The sequence below is a fragment of the Glycine max genome, chromosome 20 (genome assembly GCF_000004515.6).
Source record: "Glycine max cultivar Williams 82 chromosome 20, Glycine_max_v4.0, whole genome shotgun sequence".
NCBI classification, from domain to species: Eukaryota; Viridiplantae; Streptophyta; class Magnoliopsida; order Fabales; family Fabaceae; genus Glycine; species Glycine max.
Window position 1 is genome coordinate 27,855,453 of NC_038256.2, and position 10,017 is coordinate 27,865,469.

Here is a 10,017-nt window from a genome sequence, read left to right on the forward strand (position 1 = left end):
CATGCATAGTACATGAACCATCAAATGTATGGTGGTCAATGTACTCATTAATGTCCCAACAACAGACTTATCAATTGTTTGAGAGCACTCTCCCACTAACCCCAAAAACTTTTAGCACTTTCGATTTTAGAGAGAGTTGTCTTAATATTGTCTGCAACAGTCATTCTCATCAACATTAAGCTGAGTCTTTTAGATTTTTCCCAAGCTTTATAATGGACTTTCTCTTCATTGCTACTAGCATCAGTAATAGTAATAGACTTCTCTTCCAACATAGCAAGATCAAGATCCAAAACACCGAGGTGAAATTGGACTTACTCATTCTAGTCAGAGAAGTTAAGCCCATTAAAATCGGCCCAGATCATACATGAGAATTCAGCGAATTTGGAACATGCATTGCATAATAAAATTCACATAAGTATTTTAAGACATAAAACACATGTCATACATATGATTCATATAGATAATGATCAATGTATATTGATGCTCTCCTGTAGGTGATACACCAACACACAACATACAAACATGATGATGCTAATAAAATTCTTAACATTATTTAGCAATTAAATATGCACCAATTAGTAGTACCTATTACCTTTGGGTATATAAATAAAACTAATGATACATACAAATCGCCTACAATTATATTCATTAATTATAAGAACAACTAATCAACCTTTGGGTGATCCATAAATGCGTTATAACAATGAATTTCAATTACCCATAAACCAATAATCATATAATTTAGCATCCATTATTCAATGAGTAATTGAAATAATCATTATTATGGAATTAAATAACCTTATAAATTTGGCTACTTTGGTGACTAACAAATTCATCATACATTTAATTCCAACCAAATATATGGCCTGTAAATACTTATTGCTATTAACAATTCATAGCCATTTTATAAATTTCATTCCAGGCCATAAAATAATATTCACATTTATTTGTCTTTTGTATTCAAACACGTTGAAGCAAATATGTAGCATATACATATTTATTGCTACTGATAATTTTAAAGCATCCCCGTTAATTTAATTGCAGGGCATAAATTTTCAATCCTTTAATCACATTTAATAATAATATTAAAAAAAATGAGCAAGTGGGATTGAAAATAGCAAAACAATGGGTTGCAAATAGCAATTTCCAAAATTTCCTTCTCCCCTCCCGAAATGTACATGGCACGCAACTTTCTCCAAGAATTGGAATTAAAAGCAATCACGTTAATGGCTAAAGGTGAATTGTAACTTCCATTTTTTATTATTATTACAATACATAATTGTTATCAAAAACACTAGTTTAAAGTCCAACAAAGAAATCACTCTTGGCTTTCTTTCTCAAAATTAGAATTCAACAATAATAAAATATTACCAATAAAACAATAAATATAGCGAAAAATAAAATCCCTAAATTTCATAATTAGGATTCATAAAATTTGGAAAGAAAAACATCATTAACAGAGAATCATATAATTTCATAATCTTGCTCTGATACCACATGTAAAAACATTAAGGGTTTCCTAGATTATCAATTATAGGAAACCAACAGGATCTTGAAACCTATGATTCTCACAAATAACGCGTACCTTTCAAGCAGAACAATACATCGAGTTGTATCAAATCCCTTCTAGATCAGCGTTTACCTATGGTTTCCTTTTACATGAAAAGGGAGGCATCGTCATAGTTCAAGTGGTTGCCCTTTAATCATCAATTATCTTATTGGGATTCATTTCTGCGAGATTTGGAAATCCACTTTGGGCCTTCCTCCATTACTAATCACCAAGCCCAGTTGTTCGACTTGCACCAATTTGGGTTTGTGATGGACTACCAACAACGTTTTGAGCAGATTTCAAACTGAGTGTTTGGTCTATGTAAAAACATTAAGGGTTTCCTAGATTATCAATTATAGGAAACCAACATAATCTTGAAATCTATGATTCTCACAAATAATAAAATAATGTGTACCTTTCTTGATAGAAAGACTTCTCTCCGATGTACTTTAATTTCCTTGGAAGAGGAGAGAAACAAAAATTTCACTCCCTTGGCTATTCTTTCTGCCTCTGTACGTTTGTGATGACTATGGATGAGAGAATACTTTTTTCTATCAAGAATGGGACCTTGTTTCACGTTAGTGGGTATTAACCCCTTTTTATAACTACTACTCCCATCAAGTAGAAGTTACCTCTAGAAATTTCTCCTATTTAATCCAATTACAATTTAGTCATTAACTATTAATTATTTATATATTAGTCCCTACATAAGTCACATGTCTCTCACATGGACATTAATTCTAACAGTCTTTCCCTTGAAATTTTTTTGAAGTGCTTTATTTTTGGGCTTAATACTGAGATTCAGCAAGAACTTGCTATTCTATGACCTACATTGATTCATGCTATCATTAGTTTGGACATGCTAGTGGAGGATAAAATTAGGGACAGTAAGCCTAAAGCACTGTTCAAACCAAACCCTAAACCCACTCTTACACCCACCTTACTTTCCCCCTTCCACTAATGCTTCTTTAGTGTCCCTCCCTATTAAACAGGTTTCTTCAACCTCTGTCTAAGAATGTCGTACCCAAGGCCTATGTTACCATTATGGTGAAATTTTTTATCCTAGACATCGCTGTCGAATCCCTAAATTTTTACTCCTAGTGGATGATGAGGAACATGTTCCCGACCTTGACCCTTTTCCTTAATCAGAGTCCAACCCAAGTCCTCCACTAGACCATACCCCACTTAACCCATCCAATTCTGACCCAAATGTCCCCATTCTTTTGCATCTTTCTCCCAATCCTTTATTCGGCCTACCCTCCCCTAAAACTTTGTGATTTAAGGGTTATCTCATGGGCCTTCCGATCCATGTGCTTGAGGATACTAGCAACTCGCATAATATTATGCAACCTAGCATTGCAAAACACCTATGCCTTCCCATACTACCTACCCCTCCTTTCCTTGTTATGGTGGGGAATGGTTCCCATATTTTTTGCCAAGGACCTTGCCCTAATTTACCTTTGCACATTGACTCCCACACATTTCTAGTGTCTATTTATTTGCTCCCAATTGAAAGGAAAACCTTGTTCTGAGGATTGATTGGCTATGATCCTTAGGCCCCATTGTCTCTAAATTTTTGGTTCCTTCCATGTCCTTCACTTATAATTCTTCCACCATTACACTGCAGGGCTCACCCATTGCCTTACCTACTTCAACCTCATTTCACTATTTCAAACAGTTTCTACATGTGGATCCCATTGCTTCCCTGCATTTGCTTTCTTTTTCTCCCATTTCCATTGCTACTATTGACACCCTTATAGACACCTCTCCTTCATTTAGCAACCTACCATCATCTATCGAAAACCTTTTAAGTTATTATCTCCTTCATTGCTTATATGCTTAGTGAGGGTTTAATTCACCATACTCAAAACCCTTTCTCATCCCTAACCTTGTGGATAAGAAGGATAGTACTTGACATTTTTGGGTCGATTATTGGGTTTTGAATGCTACTACTATTCAAAGTTGATTCCCTAATCCTACCATAGATGATTTGTTGGATGAATTGGGGCACACTTCAACTTTTTTTTTCAATTTGATTTATGTTACCATCAAATTCGAATGCAGCCTGAGGATATCCACAAAATTGTCTTCTGCACTTTTGATGGTCATTATGAGTTTTTGGTCATACCTTTTGGGTTAACTAATGCCTCATCCTCTTTTTAGGCAGCTATGAACTATTTGGTATGCCCTTACTTGAGGCATTTTGTGTTGGTATTTTTTATAAAATACTCATCTACAGTTCTTCTCTCCAAGACCATTCCAGCACTCCAACACCATTTTGGACATATTATTGGCTAATCAATTTTGTGCTAATTTTCCACATGTGTTTGCAGTTACCTTTGTTGCTTACTTAGGTCATGTTATTTTTGCTCAAGTGGTTGAAGCTGATACGGACAAGATCAAAGCCATACACGATTGGCCACCTCCTTACACTCTCATGGCTTTACAAGATTTTTTGGGATTATCTGGGTTTTATCGTCGAATTATTAGGCACGAATCCATTGCCTCACCTGTCACAAATCTTCCCAGTCAGCCTACATTTACATGGCCTGATTCATCTTTACAATCATTTAAAAATTAAAAGAAGCCCTGATGTTCGTCTAGTATTGGCATTGCCAGACTATGCTCTACCCTTCGAGCTTGAAACAAACATTTCATCCTTTGTGGTTGGTGTTATTTTGTTGCAAGCTGGCCATCCAATTGCATTCTTCAACAAAAAGATGTGTCCTCGGATGCAAGCAGCTTCAGCCTATGTTTGTGAAATGTTCACCATCACTGAAGCAGTTACGAAATGGTGACAATATTTGATAAAAAGGGCCTTAAAGATATACATTGATAAGAAAAGTTTGAAATACCTAATGTCCTAATCTTTTCAGACTCCAAAACAACAACATTGGGCCATAAAGTTGTTGGGGTTCACTTATGAGATTTTCTATCGCCCTGATTGTGAGAACATTGTAGCTAACACATTCTCCTATTGTAAGCCTAAGTCGCTAGAATTGACTAGTTCCATGTGTATTTTTTTTGGAAATCTCCTCTGTTGGGCCCTATTTGATACAGGATCTTCAAAAAAATTATTCCTTTTTAGAAGCAAGAAAAACTATGGTTAGTTCTCAGTTGTAAACCAACCTGCAATTCATATTCTCAGATGACATCCTTCTATTTCGTGATAAAATTTCATACCTGAGCATTCTACTTGGAGACAATCCTTGTTGACCGAATTTCACTCTACACTAGTTGCAGGCCTGTCAAACCTATTAACAAAATAAATCCATTCCTACAAAAGCTCAAGGGTTACTTCCACCACTTCTAATTCCCAAAAAAGCTTGGTAGGATATTAGTATGTATTTTCTAACTTCCTTACCTAAAATTAGGGGACTTTCTACTATCTGGGTTGTGGTGGACCGCCTCATTAAGTATGCACATTTCATCGTGCTACCTGCTTTTTTTACTGCTCGTGACTTGGCTTGTCATTTCAATATTGAGATTTTCCATCTCCACAGGTTGCCTAATACCATTGTATCCGACCACGACCGTTTGTTCCTTAAATCCTTCTAGAACAAGCTCTTCCAACTCCGAGGAACGCACCTCCATTTTTCTACAACATGTGATCCGAAATCTGATGGTTAGAATGAGGTCCTTACTTACTATTTGTTCACCTACCCTTGTTATTTCACTAGCAATTTTCCTTGCACTTAGGTGTCATTTCTGCACATGGTGGAATACTAGTATAATTCCGCTCATCACTCTTTGATAAACCAAATTTTGATCACCTTCTTATGTATAGTTCTAGGCCTATTACATGCATTTGTGATATAAATTGTAAGCATAACTCACAGTTCCCACTTAGTTTTGTTAAACAGGTGATCATGGAGCATTTGGGAGAAAAAAGGATTCAACAATAGGGCAAAAACTAATGAAGTGAGACTCTAATCAATCATCAAGGTCGTGATCAAAGTTGTGTTGTTTTCATCATGGCTAACCATCGAAAAGTCATCAAGGTCATGATCAATCATCAAAGCCATGATGCTTTGATCACAACCTAGTGCAGATCTGAATCCAAAAAAAGTCATCACAATCGTGATGGGTTGGTCAAGGTCATGATGAAGATGCGTTGGCTGTCACTTAGTTTTGTTGCTATAAATAGTTTTCTTTTAGACCTTAGGTCAATAGCTACTCTTTTGTAAAATTTTGAGTTCTAGGAGAGGGAGAGCACTATGTAAGAGTCCTTAGCCCCAATGACGCATGCAAATCATAATTGGGAAGGTTCCTTGCCTAGATTCGGCCTCTATTGGTATGTTTGTGTATCTTCTTAGGATTTCTAGTACATTCATGACTATGAGTGGTTAGTCTCCCTAGTTTAGGGATTATGATGCAACCTACCTTGAACCTCTTTCTTAATTTTAATAAGATTATCGATGTTATTCAGCTAATTGATTCTCTTTCTTGCTTTTAATTTCTATGTTGGAAACGACTATTCTAATACATAATCAATTGCATAGTAGTGATCATTTGCGTGTAATTGGTGGATCTAGTAAGAAAATGTTTTTATACCAAACTGCATGGCCAAACTGGTTGGATAATCTTTGATATGTTGATTGGGAAATTGATTAATCACCCTCGTCATTATTCTTACTCCTTTGGTTTAGATTAATACGTCAACGATCAATCTTAATTCTAATTTCCTTCTTTAATTACTTAGTTATAAAATATATTATTTTGGGAACATAATTAGTCTTATGGATTCAATATCTGAACTTTTAGTCCTTAATACTACTTTGTAGGGTACACTTGTCCATGTGCATTTGTTGCAATCCTCACTAGGAAGGGACCATTCACTAGAGCCATGAGCAAGAGGCTCCAAGAGGATTGGGCTAGAGTTGCTGAAGAAGGCCCTAGGGTTCTCATGAACCTCAGGGTGGATTTCTGAGCCCATGGGCCAAGGTTAGGTCCAATTATCTTTGTACATATTAGATTAGGATGTCATTATATTTGGTCCTTGTATTTAGGGCTCCATAATGTAGGTAGGGTACCATAGAAATATAGGATTTTTCAGCCCTTGTATTTTATGGCACCTAGACTAGTTTTTGTATTAGAGGTAGTTTTGTAATTTCACATGCACTAAGTGAATATTTGATGTGTGTGTTGGGAAATAAATTTAATTGAATTGGTAGAAGCCCAATCCAATTAAATTTTAGAGGGGGAGGTGAGCATTTGCTTACTACACCCCATTGCCACATTATATAGTCACACTTTATGCATGTCCTTCATGCTTTACATGCCTCATGACACCTAAGCACTTAGTGGAGAATCTTGGAATTGATCTTGGATTAGTGGGCTGAACCATAACTGAAATTCACTAATCATAATTAGTGAAATTTTGGCTCCAAAATTTGGCTCCACAAATTCAATTTCAAATTCAAGTGAAATTTGAATTGAAATTCAAATTTCCCTCCAATTTTGTGTGACACTTAGGCTATAAATAGAGGTCATGTGTGTGCATTTTTTCAACTTTGATCATTTGAAAATTAAACTACATGATACCTTGTTATATTGCCACATTATATAGTCTTGTTGTTGAACTCTTTTTTTTCTAAGTTTCCTACATGATGCCTATGATGAAGTTGAGTTGTGGTGCTGAGATGTGGCTGGATTTGTAAATCAACATAAGTCTTAAGCTCTCTTGAATTGTGTTATTCAAGATAATTGAGCATAAGCAAACACAAATTATAACTATCAAAGCCTTAAGCAACATAAACACTACTCTTGATTTCTAGGTTGAAATCACTGGTGTTGGCTGCTTGAACATACGAACTTCTATAAATTATTGGGAATTGGTCACTACATGTTTTGAGCTGAAATTTTTATTGAATTTTGTAGACATTTGGACCAAAATTATGAAAAAAGAACCAAGCAATTTGGATTAAAGGAAAAAATAATTAAAAAAATACACAAGTTGGCAGAAAAGTCAGTGTCCAGGAAAAAAAAAGTGAAAGGGAAGTGTGCTTGTTGTTTTGGCTCAAAATTTGTTTTATAATTGGTGCCTATTTTATACCAATCCTAGTTCTGAAATTTCAATTGAAAATTATTGTGAAAAAAGTGCCAAAACTAGAGGTTTCTTGAGTCTTTTTTTTGTTTTTGTTTTTCTACTCTACTCTAGAGCCATTCTAGGTTTCTCTTTGAGTCCTAGCTTGCTTTTGTGTGCTTTTCATTGCTTTAATTGTTGAATAATCCTTGAAGATTTGTCTTGTTAAAACTCTATTGGTTTAGCTTTCATTTCATTTTTTTTGTCTTTGGTTATTGCTTGTCTCTTTGTTTCCTTGCTTGTAAGTTGCCATAGGGAATTGGAAAGGAGGATTGGTGCCATCCCTTGAAGAATTTGAGTCAAGAAGCAAGGGGAAAACCACCTTAAGAGCTATTGGACTACGAAGCACTCCAAATTGAGTGAAACACCAAAGAAAGAACAACCACCAAAATTGAGGACCTTTTTGTAATTTTGTAATTGACAATTTACTTACTTTCATTGCTTTCAAATTTTGTAACTAAAAGGCCTTTCATTGGAAGTAAGTTGGGAGCCTCCAATAGGTCACCCTACTTCCATTTATGTGTAATAATTTTAGGCAATCTTCCCTTAGGATTGTGAGTGTTTTGTTGGGAACTTTAAATGTGGTCATCCAAACACTCTTAGGATTCGCCTAGTTTACATTTCTTGCTTACTTTCATAGCTTATTTCCTTTACCTTCCATTGTCAAACCGCCTAGATAGCTTACCTTTTACCAATTAGTTTTTACCTTATCTTTCACACCTCTTTTAGTGTTTATTTTGGCTAGCTTCAACCATAGTTTCTTTTACCTTTTGTTTTTAAACCCCCAACAAGAAAGAACCATAACTTAGGAACCAACATGAGTCTTCATTCTTCATCTAGTGTTAATGGTGAGGGTTCTACTCTTAAGGACCCCTTGTATAAGATATTAGATGAGCTGAGATCCCTTAAGTTATGGAAAGAAAAACAAGAGAGAAAAGAAAAAGGTAATAAAAGAGTGGAAGAAATAAGTCAAGATGAAAGAGAGAAAATAAGAGAGGAAGAAAGAAGAAAAATAATGAAAGAAATGGAAAGAGAAAAACATGCCTCCTATAGTAGTCATGACTCTTGCAAGAGTTTAAGTGAAGAACTTAGCGAATATTATATAGGGTGCCATAGTTCACATACTAAACATCACTCCCAAAGAAGAGAAAAGGATAGAAGGCCTCAAGAGGTTAACATTAGCCTCCCATATTTCCATGGAAAAGATAATGATGAGGCCTACTTAGATTGGGAAATGAAGGTTGAACAACTCTTTACTTGTCATCATATTAGCAAAGAGAGAAAAGTTCCATTGGCTACCCTTAGCTTTCAAGGGTATGCCCTCTATTGGTGGACTTCCCTTGTTAGGAAACGAAGGATTCATGGGGATCCTCCAGTAGAGTATTGGAATGATCTTAAGAATGCCCTTAGGAAAAGGCACATTCCCTCCTACTATGAAAGGGAGCTTATGGATAAGCTCCAATGGCTCAGACAAGGGAGTATAAGTGTCGAAGAATATAAACAACAAATGGAACTACTCCTTTTAATAGTTGGACTTAGGGAGGAGGAAAGAACAAGCATAGATAGGTTCCATAGTGGGCTTAATATGGAAGTGAGGGACAAGGTTGAACTCCTTCCATATAGGGACCTAGATGAGCTAGTCCAACTTTGTATAAGAGTGGAGCAACAACTTAAAAGAAAGCCTTCTTCAAAATCTTATGGCTCTCACTCTTATCCAAGGAAGGACCAAGCCCATGGAATTTTGAGGGCTGCACCTTCAAAACCCAAGGAAGATAAGGGTAAGACCATGGAGAAATACACCCCTAAGACTAGTTCTTAAGAAAGGACTAGCAACATTAAATGCTTCAAATGTCTTGGGAGAGGTCACATTGCCTCTCAATGCCCCACAAAGAAAACCATGATCATGAGGGGTCAAGACATTTATAGTAGGTTCGTTCCTAATTTCTCTACAATTGCATCACATCTCAATGAGCTGGTGAAGAAGAATGTGGCATTTACCCGGGGTAAAAAACAAGAGCAAGCCTTTGCTTTGTTCAAAGAAAAGCTTACTAAGGCACCTGTTCTAGCTCTTCCTGACTTTTCTAAAACTTTTGAGCTAGAATGTGATGCCTCTGGAGTGGGAGTTGGAGCGGTATTGTTACAAGGTGGGCACCCTATTGCTTATTTTAGTGAAAAACTTCATAGTGCCACCCTCAACTACCCCACCTATGATAAAGAGCTTTATGCCTTAATAAGAGCCCTCCAAACTTGGGAATATTAAGGAATTTGTCATTCATAGTGATCATCAATCACTTCAGTATATTAGAGGGCAAAGCAAGTTAAACAAAAGGCATGCAAAATGGGTAGAGTACCTAGAGCAATTTCCATATGTTATCAAATACAA